This window comes from Odocoileus virginianus, chromosome 9 (genome assembly GCF_023699985.2).
Source record: "Odocoileus virginianus isolate 20LAN1187 ecotype Illinois chromosome 9, Ovbor_1.2, whole genome shotgun sequence".
Classification (NCBI taxonomy): Eukaryota; Metazoa; Chordata; class Mammalia; order Artiodactyla; family Cervidae; genus Odocoileus; species Odocoileus virginianus.
In genome coordinates, this window is record NC_069682.1 from 22,084,294 (window position 1) to 22,103,795 (window position 19,502).

Genomic DNA, 19,502 nt, shown 5'->3' on the forward strand with positions numbered 1-19,502 from the left:
TTGTTTTTATTTGCATTTCCTCAGAAAGTCATCCTAAGTGTGATCTTCTTAAATGGTTGTATTGCATTGATGTTAGAAGTTGGAGGACATATTTTATCTCCAGGGCTATGTCTTATTCAGTAACATTACAAATAATTATTAGGTGATTTTTGTGTTTGGCACTCTGATAAGAAATAGAATTTGCGTGGGTTTTTGAAGATATTTTTATACTCTCAGTACTTAACAATGAAGCATTTTATCTTAAATATGTAGATCAAAGATGTTTTCAAAAACCAGGCTTATGTCCATCAATTTGAAACAGAAGCAAGAAATATCAGAAAGATTAGTCAACATAACTTACTGGATGAAATTTTCTATGCTGGGAACTTTTATTAATCCCTGTATGGATTTGTTTAGCTTCCTGAAATTAAGGGATCGGGGTATTATCAATATTTGGGAAAACTAAAGACATTATAGGCTTCCTTGGTGGCTCAGGTGGTAAAGCATCTGCCTACAATGCAGGAGACCCGGGTTCAATCCCTGGGTTGGGAAGATCTCCTAGAGAAGGAAATGGCAGCCCACTCCAGTATTCCTGCCTGGAAAATCCCATGGACGGAGGAACCTGGTAGGCCACAGTCCATGGGGTCGCAGAGAGTCGGACACGACTGAGCGACTTCACTTTCACTTTTCACTTTCAAAGACATATCTTTGAATATTATCTTTTCTGCATTCTTTTTCTGGAACTCATAACTATGTTGAACCTTCTCATTCTGTCTTCCATGTTTTTAAATTTCTTTTTCATATTTTTCACATCTTTGATTCTCTGTCTTGCTTTCTGGCAAGTCTTTATTAAACTTATGTAATATATACTTAATCACTTCAGTCATGTTGGACTCTTTGTGACTCCACAGATTGTAACCTGCCAGGCTCCTCTGTCATGCCATTTCCCAGGCAAGAATACTGGAGTGGGTTTATATAATGTATATATGTCTTTATGATATGTATATTTGTTTCTTGTCTCTGACAATTTTATTATTTGGAGTTCTTCTACCATGTGTTGAGTAACTTGATTTTCAACATGATTTCCTTGTCTATTTATAAATTTTGGATTGTCAGTTCATCTTAAGTGGAACTTTCTGGTGGGAATCTTGTACAACCTCCAGAGTAGTTTTTAACTTCCTCTGCTAAGGAGATTTCCAGGCTGGCAGGACTTCTTGTTGTTGTTAGCTTTTAGGCTCAGACATCTCCAGACAACGGGATAGGCTCATGATTATACATTTTTGAGACAGATAATTATTTTTTCCACCTGAAGTTTAGGCCAAAATATACAGTCTTTGTTTTTTTGGATGGCATTCTGTGTTGTTACTTTTTACAGATTCTGGAATCTCTCTTAATTCAGAAGCCTCAGTTCAAGCTCCCTTTCCGCAAAAAGGATCAAGGTCCTCTCCATTACTTATGATTTAAGAACCTAAGCTTTTGGTTGCAAAAGCATGTAAAACCCTGAGGAGCTGTCTAATATCACCAGCTTATTGTTATCTTTCAGTTGAAGTTTCTCATTTTTGTCTACTGTGTATTTTTCTGGCCTTATTCTCTGCAGTTTTATAGAAGGAACATTTTTAATTTTTCCCAATTCCCAAACTACCAGAAAGGGAAGTCTGTTTGCTTTACTCTCAAAACTTAGGCTATTCAGCTGAGTCTCAGGCGAGAAAGAAAATGATTTACACAGTAATAGAGCCAATCACAGAGCATAGTATACATGTGTTTACTTTAGAAGTTAGTCTTGTGCAGTTGCCTGCATTAAATTGTAATTTCAGGAAAATAACTTCCTCTTGACTGAAAATGTTTTTATTCTTTCAACAAGTTGTCACTAAGTGTCTACTATCTGCTGGACAGCATGGGGTGCACTTCCAATTTCAGGATACTGGCTACTGGCCTGTTTCTCTCTCAGCCGAAAGATAAACAAACCCATGTTTGAATTGCAAAAATGACAATCCATGCTCTGCAGATCTCCCTTGTGAAAACGGTGTCCTTAAGACAAAAAGGAGATTTGAATGGTGCTGGAATTTTGACAAAGTTGTCACAAACTGATGCCTATTTAAAGCTATCAGCTTATTGTTCTTATTAACTGGATGTGCAACTTAATGGAGCTGAAACAACTCACATTCTAAATCTGATTTCATCTCTTTTTTTGCAAGTAATTATGACTCAAAGGGAGACTCAGTTGATATATCTACAGTTATACATATGTGCTCACTTAGAAACAGTATCCTGTTATCAAGTTTCTAGAAAATGAACTTTTCCAGATCTGCAAGGGAAACTGAGAACTACTTGGCCTGAGAATACACACAGATACCTACTTACGTCTATTAATTTGGCTGGGAGATAAAACAAGAGTCAGGTTGGTAGTGACCTTCATCCAGTACACCTTTCCTGAAAGATCACCACACTGGATTTCGAAGCAAAGTGTTCATTTGAGAAAAATTAATTCAGCATCCAAAAAACTAAGATCATGGCATCCAGTCTCATCATCTCATGGCAAATAGAATAGGAAAAAGTGAAAACAGTGACAGATTTTATTTTTTTAGGCTCCAAAATCACTGGGGACAGTGACTGCAGCCATGAAATTAAAAGACACTTGCTCTTTGGAAGAAAAGCTATGACCAACCTAGATAGCATGTTAAAAAGCAGAGACATCACTTTGCCAACAAAAGTCCTTATAGTCAAAGCTATGGTTTTTCTAGTAGTAGTCATGTATGGATGTGAGAGTTGGACCATAAAGAAGGTTGAGTGCTGAAGAATTGATGCTTTTGAACTGTGATGCTGGAGAAGGCTCTTGAGAGTCCCTTGGACAGCATGGAGATCAAACCAGTCAATCCTAAAGAAAATCAACCCTGAATATTCATTGGAAGGACTGATGCTGAAGCTCTAATACTTTGGTCATCTGATGTGAAGAGCTGACTCATTGGAAAAGACCCTAATGCTGGGAAAGATTAAGGGCAGGAGAAGAGGGTGACAAAGGATGAGATGGTTGGATATCATCACTGACTCAAATAGTGATGAGACATGAGTTCGAGCAAACTCCAGGAAATAGTAAAGGACAGGGAAGCCTGGTGTGCTGCAGTCCATGGGGTTGCAAAGAGTCGGACATGACTGAGAGACTGCAATTAGAACTGAAAAATAATTCAAATCTTAATAGAAAGTTTCTGTGCTCTTAAATGGTTGAGGGACCTCTAAGTATAAGGATCAAGAGGAAATCTGTTTCAAAGTCACTTGGACCTTAAAGCAAGCCAAAGCACAAATTTCTGTATGTCTCTTCCCATGGCCCAAAACTATTGTGAAGTGACTCAGAAACCACAAAGACTACCCTTTTTAATATTCTTTAAAAAAATATTCTTTTCCATTATCATTTACCATAGGATATTGAATACAGTTCCCCAGCTACAGATTAGGACCTTGTAGTTTACGTTAATTCTAAATGCATCTACCAACCCCAAACGCCCTCTCGCTCCCTACCTCCTCCTTGGCAACCACAAGTCTCCATGTCTGTGAATCTGTTTCTGTTTTGTAGATACAGAAATTTGTAGGTTCATTTGACAGGACATCCTCTGGGTGAAGACAGAGGGGCAAATATCCATTACTTTGTTGTGGCATCTCTGACATTTTTCTCACTAGTCCTTGAGATGTTCAGGGGATCACAACAGCCAAGTGTGATGGAAATGTCTATAGGATTTATTTTGCATCTCCCGTGACTGAGTTGCTTAGCAAGGCTGAGAAGCTACCACTGTCTCTAGAACTGAATTTGTGATCTCTTTGACTCCATAAACCATCAGTGAATGAGTGATCCATTTAAAAACATTTAATGAGCGTCTTCTAGGTGCTTGGGTTCAAGTGACAAAGGCAAATAAGAAATAGTTCTTGCCTTAAAGGAATTTACAGGGTGGTAGAGGAGGCAGGGGGCTCATAAACCATTTCAATACAATCCAATGAGAGTCATGCGAATGGGAGAGGGGCACAGATCCAACAGTGGGAGCATGGGGGAGAGGGTCGGGAAGAAATTCCTAAAGGAAGCCACCTCTGACTTGCGTAAGAAGAGAGTTACATGTATGTTTGCCAACTGAAGTGTCCTCAAGTACAAGAGAAAGGCAAAACTTAAGTATCCTTTGGTTAAGAACACAGCCGGTGTGGCTCTTTCTTGAGGTATGGCACCCCATTTGATTATCCTAGTTTTCTTTTATTATTATTATTTTTGGATTATCCTAGTTTTCTTTAGATTATCTTGGTAACTGAACCTCTACTATTATGTGAAGTTATTTTCAGAAGCAAAAACATATCTCCTTTTGAATAGCTTAGCTGTTTTATGTCATAATGGACTCCTAGACAGTGCATCGTCCATCACCTACTGCTGGACTAGGGTTAACTGACTTGCCAGGAGATGCCTTGTGAGGGTGACAATGAACATTTCCTTTTTTTAAAAAAAATTTTTTTTATTTGGTTGCACTGGGTCTTTGCAGCATACAGGGTCTCATTCCCCAACCAAGGATCAAACCTGGGCCCATTGCATTCGGAACACGGAGTCTTAGCCACTGGACCACCAGGGAAGTCCCAACAATGGACATTTCCTGTTCAGTCTTTCTTCTCAGGCAGTGCATCAACTGGGAGAGAGAGTGGTTGCAGCCTGGGGTCACTATGAAACTAGATGCCCCTTGTAAGTACAGTCAGTCCTGGGTGTTCATTGGAAGGACTGATGCTGAAGCTGAAACTCCAATACTTTGGCCACCTGATGCGAAGAGCTGACTCATTTGAAAAGACCCTGATGCTGGGAAAGATTGAGGGCAGGAGGAGAAGGGGACGACAGAGGATGCGATGGTTGGATGGCATCACCGACTCAGTGGACATGGGTTTGGGTGGACTCCGGGAGTTGGTGATGAACAGGGAGGCCTGGTGTGCTGCAGTTCATGGAGTCACAAAGAGTTGGACACGACTGAGCAGTTGAACTGCACTGAACTGAACTGATAAATACAGTGACTAGAGCAAAACCATGAGCATTTGGTTTGGATTCTTTGCTGATGACTAGAGAAATGCAGACAATGGGCTGAAATGAAGAATGGTAGCTTTGGGATGGAGGTATGAAAAACAGATGGCAGATTCTGAGAATTTCCAGGGACAAAGGGTTCACAATCTCCATTCTGGTAACTTGGTGATTTCCCAGAAGAAGTTTCCAAAATTCTGCATTTATTTTATCATTGAAAGGAAACAATTTAATTCAATGTGAATTCATTGAGTGCTAGCTTTTGGACAGCTTTGAAGCGAATGCTGGGTTTACAATGAGAAGAAGGTTTATTTCTGCCTCAGGTTGCTTACAATGTAGACAGACTCTTACACAGATAAACATAATGGAATGATATAGAGTAGATTTGGCTAATTTGTAAAAACGATTGTGTGTCCGTAATTTTATTACCACTGATGCCCTGACCATGCATGATAAAGTACAGGGGGACAGTCAAGTCCCGATTTTCTATCCCAGATCTACCCAGCGCTACTTTTCATTCCATAATTTTGCTTGCATTTCACACACCAGATCCCACTCATAATTAATTATCTGTCAATGTACCACACCACTTTTGTGGAATTGCTCAGAGGCACACAAACTCACTCCTCTCGTTTATAGAATTAGGCTCTGTCTCCAAAGTATCTTTGTCCCTGGACTGCCACCTCTGCTCTATGTCTCCCTCATCCTGTCCCAACATTAACCTTGGGCCCTATTTATCCTCCATCCTTAATCTTATCCTCACCCCTCCATTCAAAAATCATTTACTCAAGTTTTGCCATTTTTTAATCCACATGGATTTCAGCAAAATGTAATGAAAGCAAAAAACTGAACAGGCACCCATAGGAGTTACATTCTCAGTGGTTTAGCCCCATCGTGGAAACTGCAAAAAGAGAGCCAGGGTCTTAAAAGAACTGAAGGTGGCAGTAGAGGAATAAACATTCTGTCTGGCCTTGGGACTGAAAGAAGCAAAATAAGGAATTCTAGCTTCACGCAATTTTCTCTCACCTTTGTATTATTTCTCTTCATGCTTCTTCCATTTCCCTTCTTTTTATCCCTAATTCAGCCATCTCTCTCTCCTTTCAAGTCTTATCCTCCATGTCTTCCCAATTGTTTTCGAAGGCTTTGTGCAGCAAAGATAGCCACCTAGTTTTTCCTCCACCTCCCCGTCAAGAAATATTAAAACTGCTATTCTTTGCTTTTTCCACCCTTTTAAGCCTTTCTAAATAAGTGGTCTCTAAGAACATTATTTTTAATATAAAATGTACCAGAATAACACTGGGTAGGTAAAATTAGCAAAGAAGTGATTTTAGGCAATTGCCTGTAGGATTTTCAGCTGTAGCTAAACTACTTCAGTGACATTCTCCAGGAAGATCTACATCAGGGATCAGCCAGCTAAATTCCCAAGGGTCAAATCTGGGCTGCTATTTGTTTTTGTAAATAAAGTTTTATTGGAACATTGTCATGCTCATTTGCTTACCTATAGTCTGTGAGTGCTTTGCATGACAATGGTAGACTTAAGTAGTCCTGACATAAACTGGATAACCTGCAAAGCCTAAAATAAATCCTTTCTGGCTGGGTGTCTACATTAACCCCCTGAAGCTAAATCACGCTGCAATAGCAAATGAATGAAAACCTCACTGGTTTCCAACAAAGGGGTATTTCTCACCATATGATACAGCTTTTGAGGGTCGGTTTTGGTGTTTCATTTCAGAATACAGGCTGAAGGAACAACCTCCACATGGATTAGTACCAAGAAAACTTTGATAATGATACAGGCTTTTCCCTCACACTGCCACTTCCAGACCTTGCAGGACTGAATGGAAGCAATATTCACTCACTCATTTACTTCTTTTAGCATCTGTTTAAAAATGCCCATCTTACAGGTTGTAGTTACTGTGCAGGTTAGGTGTTTGTAGGTGTTTAAAGTACATTTTTGAGCTAGCGTGTGAGAAAACCACAGGCCTTGGGATTTGCTAGGATTGCTGGTTTCTGCTGAAGGCCATCCCTTCTTCACCCCAGGACTCTGTTGTATCTTATACATGTGCATGGCGATATGTCTCCTTAGACACCTTCAGATTTCCACTTGCATCACACCAGCAAACATTTTCTAAGTAATCTAGGTCTCCTGGAAACTCAGGGGCCAAGAATCCTCAAAAGACCTAATGGAAGAGTTTTGATGAATTGGGTCCCTTCTTGGCTGTCCTCTGCTCAGGACTGTGATCCCCCACATTGGACTCGGATGGCCAAGGCAAAATGTGAGTGGAAAGAGCTCACGGTTCCTTACTTCTAAGTCATGGTGAACCATAAGCCACTTAGTTCAACCCTGAAAATACTCAGTAAAGCTTTGACAGAAACTCTGAGGTAGTGCCTGGTTTTTCAAGAAACTGTCTCTTCTTGATAAGCAAGTTCTATTCTAGGTGCTAGGGACAGGTGAAGTGGCCACCATGACATAGAGCAGTTGGGACTCACCTGGTGGATGATGGACTCATTTATGGTCTCATCTTTTGCCTCTGGTTTGCTGAGAGCCCATCGGCAAGTTACTTCTCACCATGGACCTCTTGTCTCCTCTGTAAAATAAAGGGATTGACTGAAGAAGACCTACTGGTCTTTTCCAGCTTGGTCACTCCTGGAATGCTGTGGACTTTTTCTTTTTCCAGTACTGGTTGTTCTTCCAGCTCTAAGTGAGCCCAGCCCAGCTGCTCCCTTCTCTTGAGATAACATTTTCATTGTAATCTTCCCCAGTCTCCACCCTAGTCCTGTGGTTTTTCTCTTTTATATCATTGTTTTCTTATTCATATCTAATCTGGGTTGGTTTACAAACTTTCTGGAAAAATTGGAATGGACTCAGCCTACATCATTTGAGGTATTCATCTGAACCACACACTGGGGATACAGACAGGAAAAGACAGGGCCCCATCCCCTGCTCCCCACACAGCTGGGAAGAAATGCCAGACAGTTCCGTTCCTGCAGGTTCCATCTTAGAGACCCTAGCAGCTGTCAACATTCCCACTCTCTGCCATCCTGAGGATTTTGTTTACGCATTTCCAAAGGGATATAAGGAAGCTAGCAGTAGCTATTTGTACCAATAGGGATGAACATTTTTCTCTGGTTCTTTGATGCAAAGATAATATATACTTTCTGTCCAGGATTAATGTGGTTGTGCTACTTACATTTTGAAGAATTGTTATCTTACTGTGACAATATTTTTAAACAATGACAAAGATGCTAAGTAAAAAGCAGAATGTTCAAAATTCTGAGGACTCAAGAGTTGAAAGGAAGGCATGCCCAGGGACCAGCGGACCAACCGTGCTCTCTGAGATGAAGGGAGAAGTCAACTTGCGTGTCTTAAAAGGTACCATAGCTCCCTCTAGGGGTGGTAGTTACTCAATTACTTCGCCGACCTGCTGCTCTTCTGCTTTGAGAATAAACTCTTATTTAGAACAAAGGACATCTATCTATTCCCCACTTTAGGAAGAAGCTAGGTGCCCACAGTGAGGTTTGTTTTGTGACCTGGAATAGGTTCAGAATATCCAGTTTCACATACTTCACTGAAAACACATAATTATTTCCAAGGGAAAAAATTCCAGTGATTTTTTTGAATGGACCTCACCTCCATGCATCTCCATTTTCTTAAATATTATAAGAATGTTATATTTAATACACTTTATAGTTGCAGTTTGGTTGGTTACTCTTTTTTTCTGGTAGTTTTATTGACTGATTACTAGTGATTGTTGATATTTACTATTAATAAATGACCATCCAGAAAATTTATACTGACTTCATTTAGGATTTGAAAAAAACACTAGAAAGCGTGGTTGTTATTAAAGAATATTTAGTTAGGAAAAAAATCAACTTTAGAAAGCACATCTTTTCTATGTAACTTATCCTATCTATCTTTCACCACCAACTCTGAGCTCTTGTTTCCTCCCCTGAATTGCTGACTCTTTGAAAGCAGAACATCATTTTGCTCTTTTTTTGTGTTCTTCCCAATTCCACATGCTTGGTTTACTGCCACAGACTTTTTTTTTTTTAATATTTATTTATTTGGCTGTGGTGGGTCTTGGTTGCAGAATGAGTGATCTTTAGTTGTAGCATGCAGACTCTTAGTTGTGGTATGTGGGATTTAGTTTCCCAAACAGGGATCAAACCTGGGCCCCTTGCATTGGGAGTGTGGAGTCTTAGCCACTGGACCTCCAGGGAATTCCCTGCCATGGATTTTAGAAAAAGCCCCGTGATAGAAGGAATTAAGCAAATCATTGACCTACCTGTCACTTGACAAGAGAGGTCAAGTGACTTTCCCATCGTCATACAGCCAACAAGTAGTAAGGCCTGAATTCAAACTCAGACAGTTTGGTTTGAGTTCCCCCTATAGAGTCAGGTGTATAAATCAGTATTTACCCCTCACTTGCCTCTCCCTATCCCCCGACTGACATTGTCTCCCTTTCCTGTGACAGCTCTGATTTTTGCCCTAATATCCGTATCTCCTGAATGTATCCCATTTACTGAGAGGGGCAGATTTCATTGCTGGCTACTGACCGAGGGCACGTCGCTTTGGCTGACGCTAATTTGGTCTCCCATTCCCTGGCTAGAGTTATTGCATCTAGGGAGGGTAGTAAATCTGCAGACCATGCTTTCTAAAGAATTTCTGGGAGAAAAGTGTCCTCTCTCTCCTGGAAAAACTTTGAGTAACCACCTTCCTTCTCTGTCCTTGGATATGAATGAAAGTATATCTCCGGCGGGCTCCCCTGGTGGCTCAGAAGGTAAAGTGTCTGTCTGCAGTGCTGGAGACCTGGGTTCCATCCCTGGGTTGGGAAGATCCCCTGGAGAAGGAAAAGGCAACCCACTCCAGTACTCTTGCCTGGAAAGTCCCATGGACAGAGGAGCCTGGTAGGCTACCGTCCATGGGGTTGCAAAGAGTTGGACATGACTGAACGACTTTACTTCCTTCCTTCCTTCCTTCCTTCCTTATAGCTCTGGCAGTTGTGAACAGACAACCAAGAGAACCGAAGTGAAACTGATGTTGCCAAGGGCTGACTGATGCAGCCGTAAACTTGGTCTTGGATGACACTGAGGAGCAACTGAGTCAAATCAACCCTGAAAACAACTCTAGCTTTAGCGTTCAGTCATGTAAGCCATTATATCTCTCTTTGATTGTTTAAGCCGCTTTGAGTTGTTTTGATTTTATTTTTTAGTCATTCAGTGCAGAGACTCTTCATGGCCATAATTTGGGAAGATAAGATTCTATATCTTTCTCAAAAGCTAACTGATTAGAATTTTGACCAGCTATAAGTTATTAAACTTGGAGAGAATTAATTAGATCTCAGTATTTAAGAGCTATGTGATAACTAATTCATGTTATATTTACAACTCTAAATTAAAATAAAACCTAAATGTCAGGTGCCTGAACATGAATATAAAAATACTGGGACCTGCTGTTGCTGCAGCTGAACCTAAATTATGACTTCCTTAGGGAGAATCAATACTTTTCTTTTAAGCCAAACTCAGATTCTTACATGTACCTCCAAATAATGAATAATAAATAGAAGGAAATTTTTTTTTTTAATTAGGGGGAAAAATGCTACTTGCCTGTTACATGAGTTGGAAAAATCATCCCTTAAGCTCATCCTGTAGAGTCTTGCTTCTTCCCCAATGTGAAGTCAATTAAATAACTTTAATTCAAATAGCATGGAAGATTCGATAGTTGGTAATTGCAAAGACAAATAATTCAAGGGTAAAGACAAATAATCCAAAGATAAAACCAACATCTTGAAAGAGAGTTTCTTTAAGATTTCAATGGTCCCAAACTTTAAACTTAGAGCAGAGCTTCTGTTAGTACTAAGAGAGCCTAGAAGACCAGGTATCTCCACAATAGCGGGAGGGCATATTGATTCTTCTTGGTTAGGAAACACATAATGCCCCCTTATTCCAAAGTCCCTGTTGTGTTTTATTTTCTCTGACAGAGTCAAAAGGCTTAATACTTTTCTTTCCAGCTGGGAAAGAACCTCTTTTTCCTTTACCTCCTGGTATTCTATCCTGAACAGTCCAATAGAATTATAAGATGCTCATAAAGTTGGCAAAAAATAATTATTTCCTGCATTTATTTCTTTGAATCAGAATGAGTAGAGGGTCCCGAGCTATCTAATGTAATAGACACATCCTATTGAAATCCTTGCATTTCAATAACTTGCTATAAGGAAGAAGGGCTTGATTTTCAAGGTCCCTGGACTACAGAGAACTTGAACTCTGGCTGTGAGTCACTCACTTGGCTCTAAAAGACATAAATAACCATAATTTCCAGGAAGTATAGCAGGTAATCTCTATAAATGCCTGGATAAATTTAAATGAAATACAACTCAAGACTCCGACACTTTAGACTCCATTGAAGGCAGTGTTCTCTGTAAGCTGGTAAGATTTTAGTTTATTATTATAGTTTTATGACAAAATGTAACTATAACTCCTTCATTTTGTCCATTAATCTTCTCTCCTTCATAAAAATGGCATACATGATGATGACCTAATAATTAAAGTAATTGTCTCCCATGTGTAGTATTAAGTCATAATCCATAAATAGTATATAAGTTTATAGAAAATTAATATATAAAGCCTTAAACTACCGAAAAAATATATATCTTTGAAGTTTTTTTCTACTTATGTATTGAATTAGTGTTTCAGCCATTTGAGCCACCTAGTGGTAATATCCATGAACTATGATTTCTTATCCTGAAAAATGAGGTAAAAGCTTTAACAGTTTTCAACTTACTAGGAATGAAGTAAGTAAAGTGAATCATAACTATTATATATACTCAGATTTTTGAATTAGTATTTATTTATTGGGAGAAGATTGAATATTGTAAAATAGATAATAAAGCATAACTTTTTGCTTATTTTGTTCCTTCTACTAGAAGCCACAGAGCCAAGAATACAAAAATTTTAAGAAAGAGTAATTGATGAAGGGGGAACTTTCAATATGTATAACAAAGAAGTAGCTGTCAAACGTTTAAACGACTAATACATTTTAGAACTGACTGTATTCAAATATGCTGGGTGTGTGTGTTCAGTCACTCAGTTGTGTCTGGCTCTTGCGAGCCCGTGTACCATAGCTTGACAGTCTCCTCTGTCCATGGAATTTTCCAGGCAAGAGTGCTGGAGCAGGTTGCTGTTTCCTTCTGCAGGGGGATCTTCCCCACCCAGGGCTCGAACCTCCATCTCTTGCGTCTCCTGCATAGATAAACGGTGTTGAATGTGGTCATGTTTTCCAAATCTGTCTTCGAGTCAGTCTTATGTTTTCTTATTTTCAAAGAACAAAAAAGTAATCACCAATCTGCTCGGTGACCCTTTAGAAACACTCCACACTCAGATTACACTGAAGTTAATTTTAGATTTCTTTCATTGGAACTGTAGATCAAACTAAGTTCTTTGTTGATTGTGTTCTGGTATAATAACATCCAGGAGAGCCAAATCACTAAATACCACTGACTTCACATGTTAGAATCTACGGTTATCTTTGCCTTGTTGACTTTTAAGGAGCTTTTGATTTTATTTATTGATCCAAGAATGTCATGTTCTTTGGTTTCCTGCTTTCTTAAATTGCCATATGTCCCTGAAGAGGTTTTCTTGAAATCAGAATTAGCACAAAGAAATAATAGATTTGTCATCTTTGAATTCACCAAGCTTCCTACCTGGTAGTACTGCAAAGCTGAAACATGAGCCCAGAAGTGAAAATATCCTCTCTTTGGGGCCATCCTGCTTGTCTGATCTCTTTCCATCTTATCTGTGTTTTCATTAGGTGAGCAGAAGACAGGTAGTTTGCACAAGTGATTCCCAGAAGAAAAGGTGTCTACAGAAATTTCCAGAAGTGAAGAGTGTCAGTCTGGGAGTAGATGAGACCTTTAAGGAGTAATAAAGCAGAATAAAAGAGGAAAAGTTTCCCTGATCTATAAGGCACGCAGGCATGTCTGTGGAGGAGAGAAGAATCTGAGGGAAGATTCCACAATGAGCATATGGAAATTGTCTATTATTTTGCCTTTTTTTTTCCCCTGAAAATGCCATCTTTCTGGACAAATTGTGGCCTTGGGTTAGAAGCGTTTCCTGGGCTGTGTCAATCAGAGAAATTCCTTAGGCATTTTGAACTTAGGACCAGTAGAACGAGTCTAAGAGCTCCTCTGGAGTGGAAACTGGGAGATGAGAATTGTGGTGCTGCCTCCTGCTCTGTGGAAAAAGTCAGTCCAGGAGATGAGAGGTGGAAGCCAAGATGGAGAGAGGGGCAGAGACACAGGACTGAGAGCATGTCTGGGCCAAGCTTCTTGGAACCAATACACTTCTCATTTTGCCTCAACTCATTTGACTTGGGTTTCTGTCACTTGCAACCCAGACAGTTCTGATTAATACTGAGCCGATGCCCCCTGCACACTGCTGACTAACTTGTACAAGTATCTTGGTGAATAGAATGTGTCAAAAGATGAGGGGGAAAAGAGTAGACTCAAGTAGATAATGATCAGGAGAGAAGGCCAAGACCTGCTGTTGACCGAGGCAGGGTGAGTGACCTCGTGTAGTAGCTGTAAGGCGTACCGAGAGGAAGTGCGCACATGTGGGTGTTTTAAGAAGTACAGAAAGAAATGGAATTTTTATAGACCACATATTTCCTTTATATGCTTTTTCATCATTAAAATGTTCAGCAATACATTGTGGTGACTCATGTTTTCCACTGGAAAGTACCAAGATACCTAATAAGAGTTTCTGGATCTGATGCTAGCTATATCAGTATTGGTGCCTGTTATGCCCACGGCTCTGTTTGAGTAAAACTATCAAATGTACACTTTCTAAAACCTCAGTCTCATCAGGTGATTCACTGATCCTCATCCTCATTCCCACTCTCACTCTTAGTTCATTAGACCAATTCGAATTTGAAAAGTAGAGTCTTCAGGAAATTACACAAATTCCAAAATGACCTTCAGAAACCCACAGAAGACTATAGAGCAGTAAGTGAAGCTATCCAGAGAATGAATGGATTTTCCTTTGTTCTGGGTGCAGTTTTTTTTTTTTTTTGTCGAAGCCACAGCTTGTGGGATCTTAGTCCTTCGACCAGGGGTTGACCCCTGCAGTGGAAGCGCAGAATCCTAACCACTGGACTACCGGGGAACTTCCTCTGGGTGCAGTTTTTATTTTTTTTTAATTGAAGCATAGTTGATTTACAATGTTGTGTTATTTACTGCTACACAGCCAAATGATTCAGTTATCCACATGTTTGGGGCTTCCCTGCTGGCTCAGTTGGTAAAGAATCTGCTTGCAGTACAGGAGACCTTGGTTTGATACCTGGGTCAGGAAGATGTGCTGGAGAGGGGATCAGCTACTCCCATGTTCTTGAGTGTTCCTTGTGACTCAGTTGACAAAGAATCTGCTTGCAGTGCAGGAGACATAGGTTCAATCCCTGGTTTGGGAAGATCCCCTGGAGAAGGGAAAGGCTACCTGCTCCAGTATTCTGGCCTGGAGAATTCCATGGACTGCATAGTCTGTGGGGTTGCAAAGAGTTGGACACAACTGAGTGACTTTCACTTTCGTACACATACTTAAATTCTTTTTTAAAATATTCTTTTCCATTGTGGTTTATCATAGGATATTGAATATAGTTTTCTGTCTGATACTGTCAGACCTTGTTGTTTATCCATTCTATGTATGAAAGCTTATATCTACTAACCCCAACCTCCCACTTCATTCCTCTCCCAACCCCCTCCGCCCTTGACAACCACAAGTCTGTTCTGTATCCGTGATTCTTTTTTTTCATAGATACATTAATTTGTGCCATATATTAGATTTTACATGTAAGTGATGTCATATGATATTTGTCTTTGGGTGCAGTTTTAATGTGGAGTGATGGACATCTGCCAAGGCCAGGATCTGCTCATGATCAATTTGGGCTTGATTCACCATCTTCTTCTCATTCTTCAGAGGCTCTTTGTCATTTTAAAAGTTTATTTTTAATTGGAGGATAGTTGCTTTACAATGTTGTGTCGGTTTCTGCCATAGAGCAACATGAACCAGCCATAGGGATTCATATGTCTCCTCCCTCCTGCGCCTTCCTTCCACCCCCACCCTATTCCATCCCTCTAGGTTGTCACAGAGCACCAGATTTGAGTTTCCTGGGTTACAGGCAAATTCCTACTGGCTAGCTGATTTACATATGGTACTCTGTATATTTCAACGCTACTCTCTCAATTCGCCCTACTCTCTCGTTCCCCACTGTGTCTACAAGTCTGCTCTCTATGTCTGTATTGAAAGTGAAAGTGAAGTTGCTTAGTTGTGTCTGACTCTTTGTGACCCCATGGGCTGTAACCTACCACACTCCTACGTCCACGGGATTTTCCAGGCAAGAGTACTGGAGTGGGTTGCTATGTTCTTCTCCAGAGGATCTTCCCGATCCAGGGATCGAATTCGGGTCTCCCGCATTGTAGGCAGATGCTTTACCGTCTGAGCCACCGGGGAAGTCCTCTCTGTCTCTATTGCTGCCCTACAAATAGGTTCATCAGTACCATTTTTCTAGATTCCATATATTTGCGTTAATACACGATGTTTGTTTTTCTCTTTCTGACTTGCTTCACTCTGTATAACAGACTCTAGGTTCATCCACCTCACTAGAACTGATTCAAATTCTTTCCTTTTTATGGCTGAGTAATATTCCATTGCAAATATGTACCACAACTTCTTTATCCATTCTTCTGTTGATGGACATCTAGGTTGCTTCTATGTCCTGGCTATTGTAAATAGTGCTGCAGTGAACGTTGGGGTACGTGTGTGTTTTTCAATTCTGGTTTCCTCAGGGTATATATCCAGCAGTGGGATTGCTGGGTCATATGGTAGTTTTATTCCTAGTTTTTAAAGAAATGTTCATACTGTTCTCCATAGTGGCTATATCAATTTACATTCCCAACAGTGTGAGAGGGTTTCCTTTTCTCCACATCCTCTCCAGCACTTATCGTTTGTAGATTTGTTGATGATGGCCATTCTGACCCATGTGAGGTGATACCTCATTGTAGTTTTGGTTTTCATTTCTCTAATAATAAGCAATGTTGAACATTTTTTTCATGTGTTTGTTTGCCATCTGTATGTCTTCTTTAGAGAAATGTCTGTTTAGCTCTTCTGCCCATTTTTGATTGGGTTATTTGTTTTCTTTAGAGGCTCTTTGAATGAATTTATCTTCCCCCTTAATTTGAGCTCCCACCATTGCATCAAGGGCTTCCAGACTTACATCTCTATTACTGAATTCTTTCTTGAACTCAGTATCTAATTGTAAATTGAGATTTATTCTTAAAAATCCTGTGAAAACCTAGTATCAATGCAATGTCAACTAAACTCTTCCTGAGTTCTTCATATTCCCTGGGTCAGAGAGTGGTCTCACAACCTGCCTGGTTGCTCAAGCCACAAACCCGTGAATCATCACCCCTTCATTTTCTGACCCCTTCACATCTTATCAGTCATTATGATTTTTCCATGTTACCTATTTATTATTTCTCAAAAGCATCTCTTTCTTTCCATACTTACCAAGACCTCCTCAGTTAATATCTTTATCATTTTTTGTATGGCCTATTTTAACAGCCTCTTAACTTTTCTCGCAAACTTTAGTTATCCAGCACTGGATATAAGTCCTCCTTTCTGGAGTTAGCTTTCTAAATTTAAGCATCTCATAACATTGTTCAAAAAAATCTTTCATTACTTCCCTTGCCAAAGAACTGAAAGTTCTCCTGTATGGCTTCCTTTCCCTCCAACATTATCTTCAGCCAGTCCCCTGCTTACTACCTCTCTACTTTCCAGCCACTTATTGCTCCCTGAATGAGCTGTGCTCCCTTTCACCTCCATGCAAAAGAGAGGGCAGCTTCTTCTGTGAAAGCTGTCCTCATCATTCTTGCCTACACATTTTTACAATTCAGCTGAATCTTAGTTCCAAAACCAGGGATCGAACCCATGCCCCTTGCAGTGTAAGTGTGGAGTCTTAACCACTGGATTGTCAGGAAAATCCCAGGTGTTCCTTGAGAAAGCCTTTCCTAACCTTTCTACTCTATGCTTACTTCTTTTTCTTTTTTTTAAATTTAATTATTTGGCTGTGCTGGGCCTTAGTTGCTGCAGGCAGTATCTTTGATCTTTGTTGCGGCAGGCATACCAACTCTTCGTTGCGGCAGGCATACGAACTCTTCGTTGAGGCACGCAGGATCTAGTTCCCTGAGTAGGGATGAAACGCAGGCCTCCTGCATTGGGAGCATGGAGTCTTAGCCACTGGGCTACCAGGGAAATCCCCGTGCTCACTTCTATGTCTGCCAAATGCACTGTTAGCTGCTTGTAGCTAAAACCAGCACCTGGATACTGAATGAATAAGCAGAGTCTTTTAGTCAATCGATCGATTCAAAGATGAATAAAACCATGCACCATTTACTCATTAGCCTGTTCGGAGTTTACACCCAGGGCAGCATCAATTCTGCAACAATCAATAAGAAAAACGAAGATGGCAGTGCTACATTAGTGTTGATAAAAGCCACTGCCAAGGAAGAGCCATCATCCACCCACCTGTAGCAGAACAGGTTGGCGGGTGAGAGAGATGAACGATGGTAGCCTAAGCGGACATAAGCTAGGGTGGGGGGAAGCAATCATTTCATTCTGATAGAGCGATTCCTGGGTGGAGACTGCTCCATTGTGAACGTTGAAGCATCTATAACAAACGCTGGCAGATGTCTGAATGGGCAACTTTGAAAGCCTTTGATTGTGCAAAAAAGACTGGAAAAGACTTTTTCAGATGCAAGAGAGAAGAGTTGCTGTGTGGGATCTTGTGAGGGCTCAAATGGAAGACTGGGTACAATTTGGATTTTTATGCTTTCAGTTCCAGGAATTGGCCAAGTACCTGTTTTCAGCCTGTTTCCTTTTTTCCCCCTCTATTTGAGCTGTTTCTCTCTTGAGAAGTATGCAGACTCAGTTGTCTCTGACTCTTTGGGACCCCATGGACTGTAGCCTGCCGGGCTCCTCTGTCCATGGGATTCTCCAGGCAAGAATACTGGAGTGGGTTGCAATTTCCTCCTCCAGAGGATCTTCTCGACTCAGGGATTGAACCCAAGTCACTTGCATCTCCTGCACTAGCAGACAGATTCTTTGCCACTGTGCTACCTGGGAAGCCTTCTCTCTTGATGACGTTTAGCAATTAGCTATCAAAACAGCATTTGCCTTTGCTTGTAGGTCAACTAAATTAGTCTCAGGATCTCTGTCTCTTTCCTCTTGGGACCCTGACTCGGCTGAATTAGCTGCTAGAGAGCTAATTCTCCACAGAGGAGAGCTAGAGATGCACTTGAGGAACACAAAAAGGGATTCAGCATACTGGTCAAATCAGAAAATTTCAGCAACATTTATTTAATACCAACTCAGAAGTTGCTCCAGAATTTCTATGAAAAAGGGAATTAGAGGCAAAATCTGTTTGAAAGTGGGAATGGGTAGAGGTTGATGGAGATACGGAGATGATGGAGAATGGTAGGGTGAGGCTAAATCCCTTCTAAGCTCCATGAGCCTTCTTTTTGCGTTGCTATGGTAACTCTTTTCTTTACAACATTGTGCTGGACACAGTAGGAGACTGGGGAGAGAAAAAGCACAACTTGATTAAAATGAACCCTGCCCTCAAGAAAATCAGAATTTGGCCAGGGCAAAGAGAAAATCTAACAAGTTTAAAGGGTTATTAATTAATTTGGAAAAATTTTCTGAAGACAACAGAAGTATAGGAAAACCCTGCTGTAAGTTGATAAATGAAGGTACCAAAGTTCTAATAGTGTAAATATGGAGTCAACATGGTTGCAAAATAAATCAAGTCACGAGGTAAGCCTGTGCAGCTGGTTGACCATGCCATTTAAATCCTTCCTGGTTCCACATGCAGTTTGGTGCCATTCTGGCTAAATATCAGTAGAAGATAGTAGGAAGCTGATATCAAGCACAGGAAGCTCGGCATGGTGCTCTGTGATGACCTAGAGGGGTGGGATGGGATTGGGGTGGGAGGGAGGTCCGAGAGGGTGGGCACATATGCATATGGCTGACTCACTTTGCTGTATAGCAAAAACTAATACAATATTGTAAAGCAAATATATTCCAATAGAAAAGAATAGTGAACCTGCTGTGGGCTTTGGGAAATAATGATGTACATGTAGGTTCATAGATGGTTATAAATGTACCACTGAGGTTCTGGATAGTGTGTGTGGGAGGCTGTGTATATGTGGGAGCAGAGGGGTGTATAGGAATTCTTTGTATTTTGCTATGAACCTAAAACTCTTCCAAAAAATTAAATGTATTAAATTCATAATATATTGCTCATATACTTATATACTACTAATATTATGGACAATATGCTATTTTCATTTAATAATACTGTATATTGTATAATATTCTGTTTTATTGAAATGTTTTTTTCAGTTAAGTTTTAAAATCTTTTACATTTCAATTGAATGTCCATATATAG

General features: G+C 40.2%; 1 non-coding gene across 1 annotated transcript; it reads left to right on the forward strand.

Annotated features, from left to right (window-relative positions):
* Nucleotides 1–459: 459 nt before the first annotated feature.
* TRNAC-ACA (transfer RNA cysteine (anticodon ACA)) lies at nucleotides 460–531 on the forward strand. Its single transcript has one exon. It is a non-coding gene; the product is annotated as a tRNA-Cys (tRNA).
* Nucleotides 532–19,502: the final 18,971 nt, after the last annotated feature.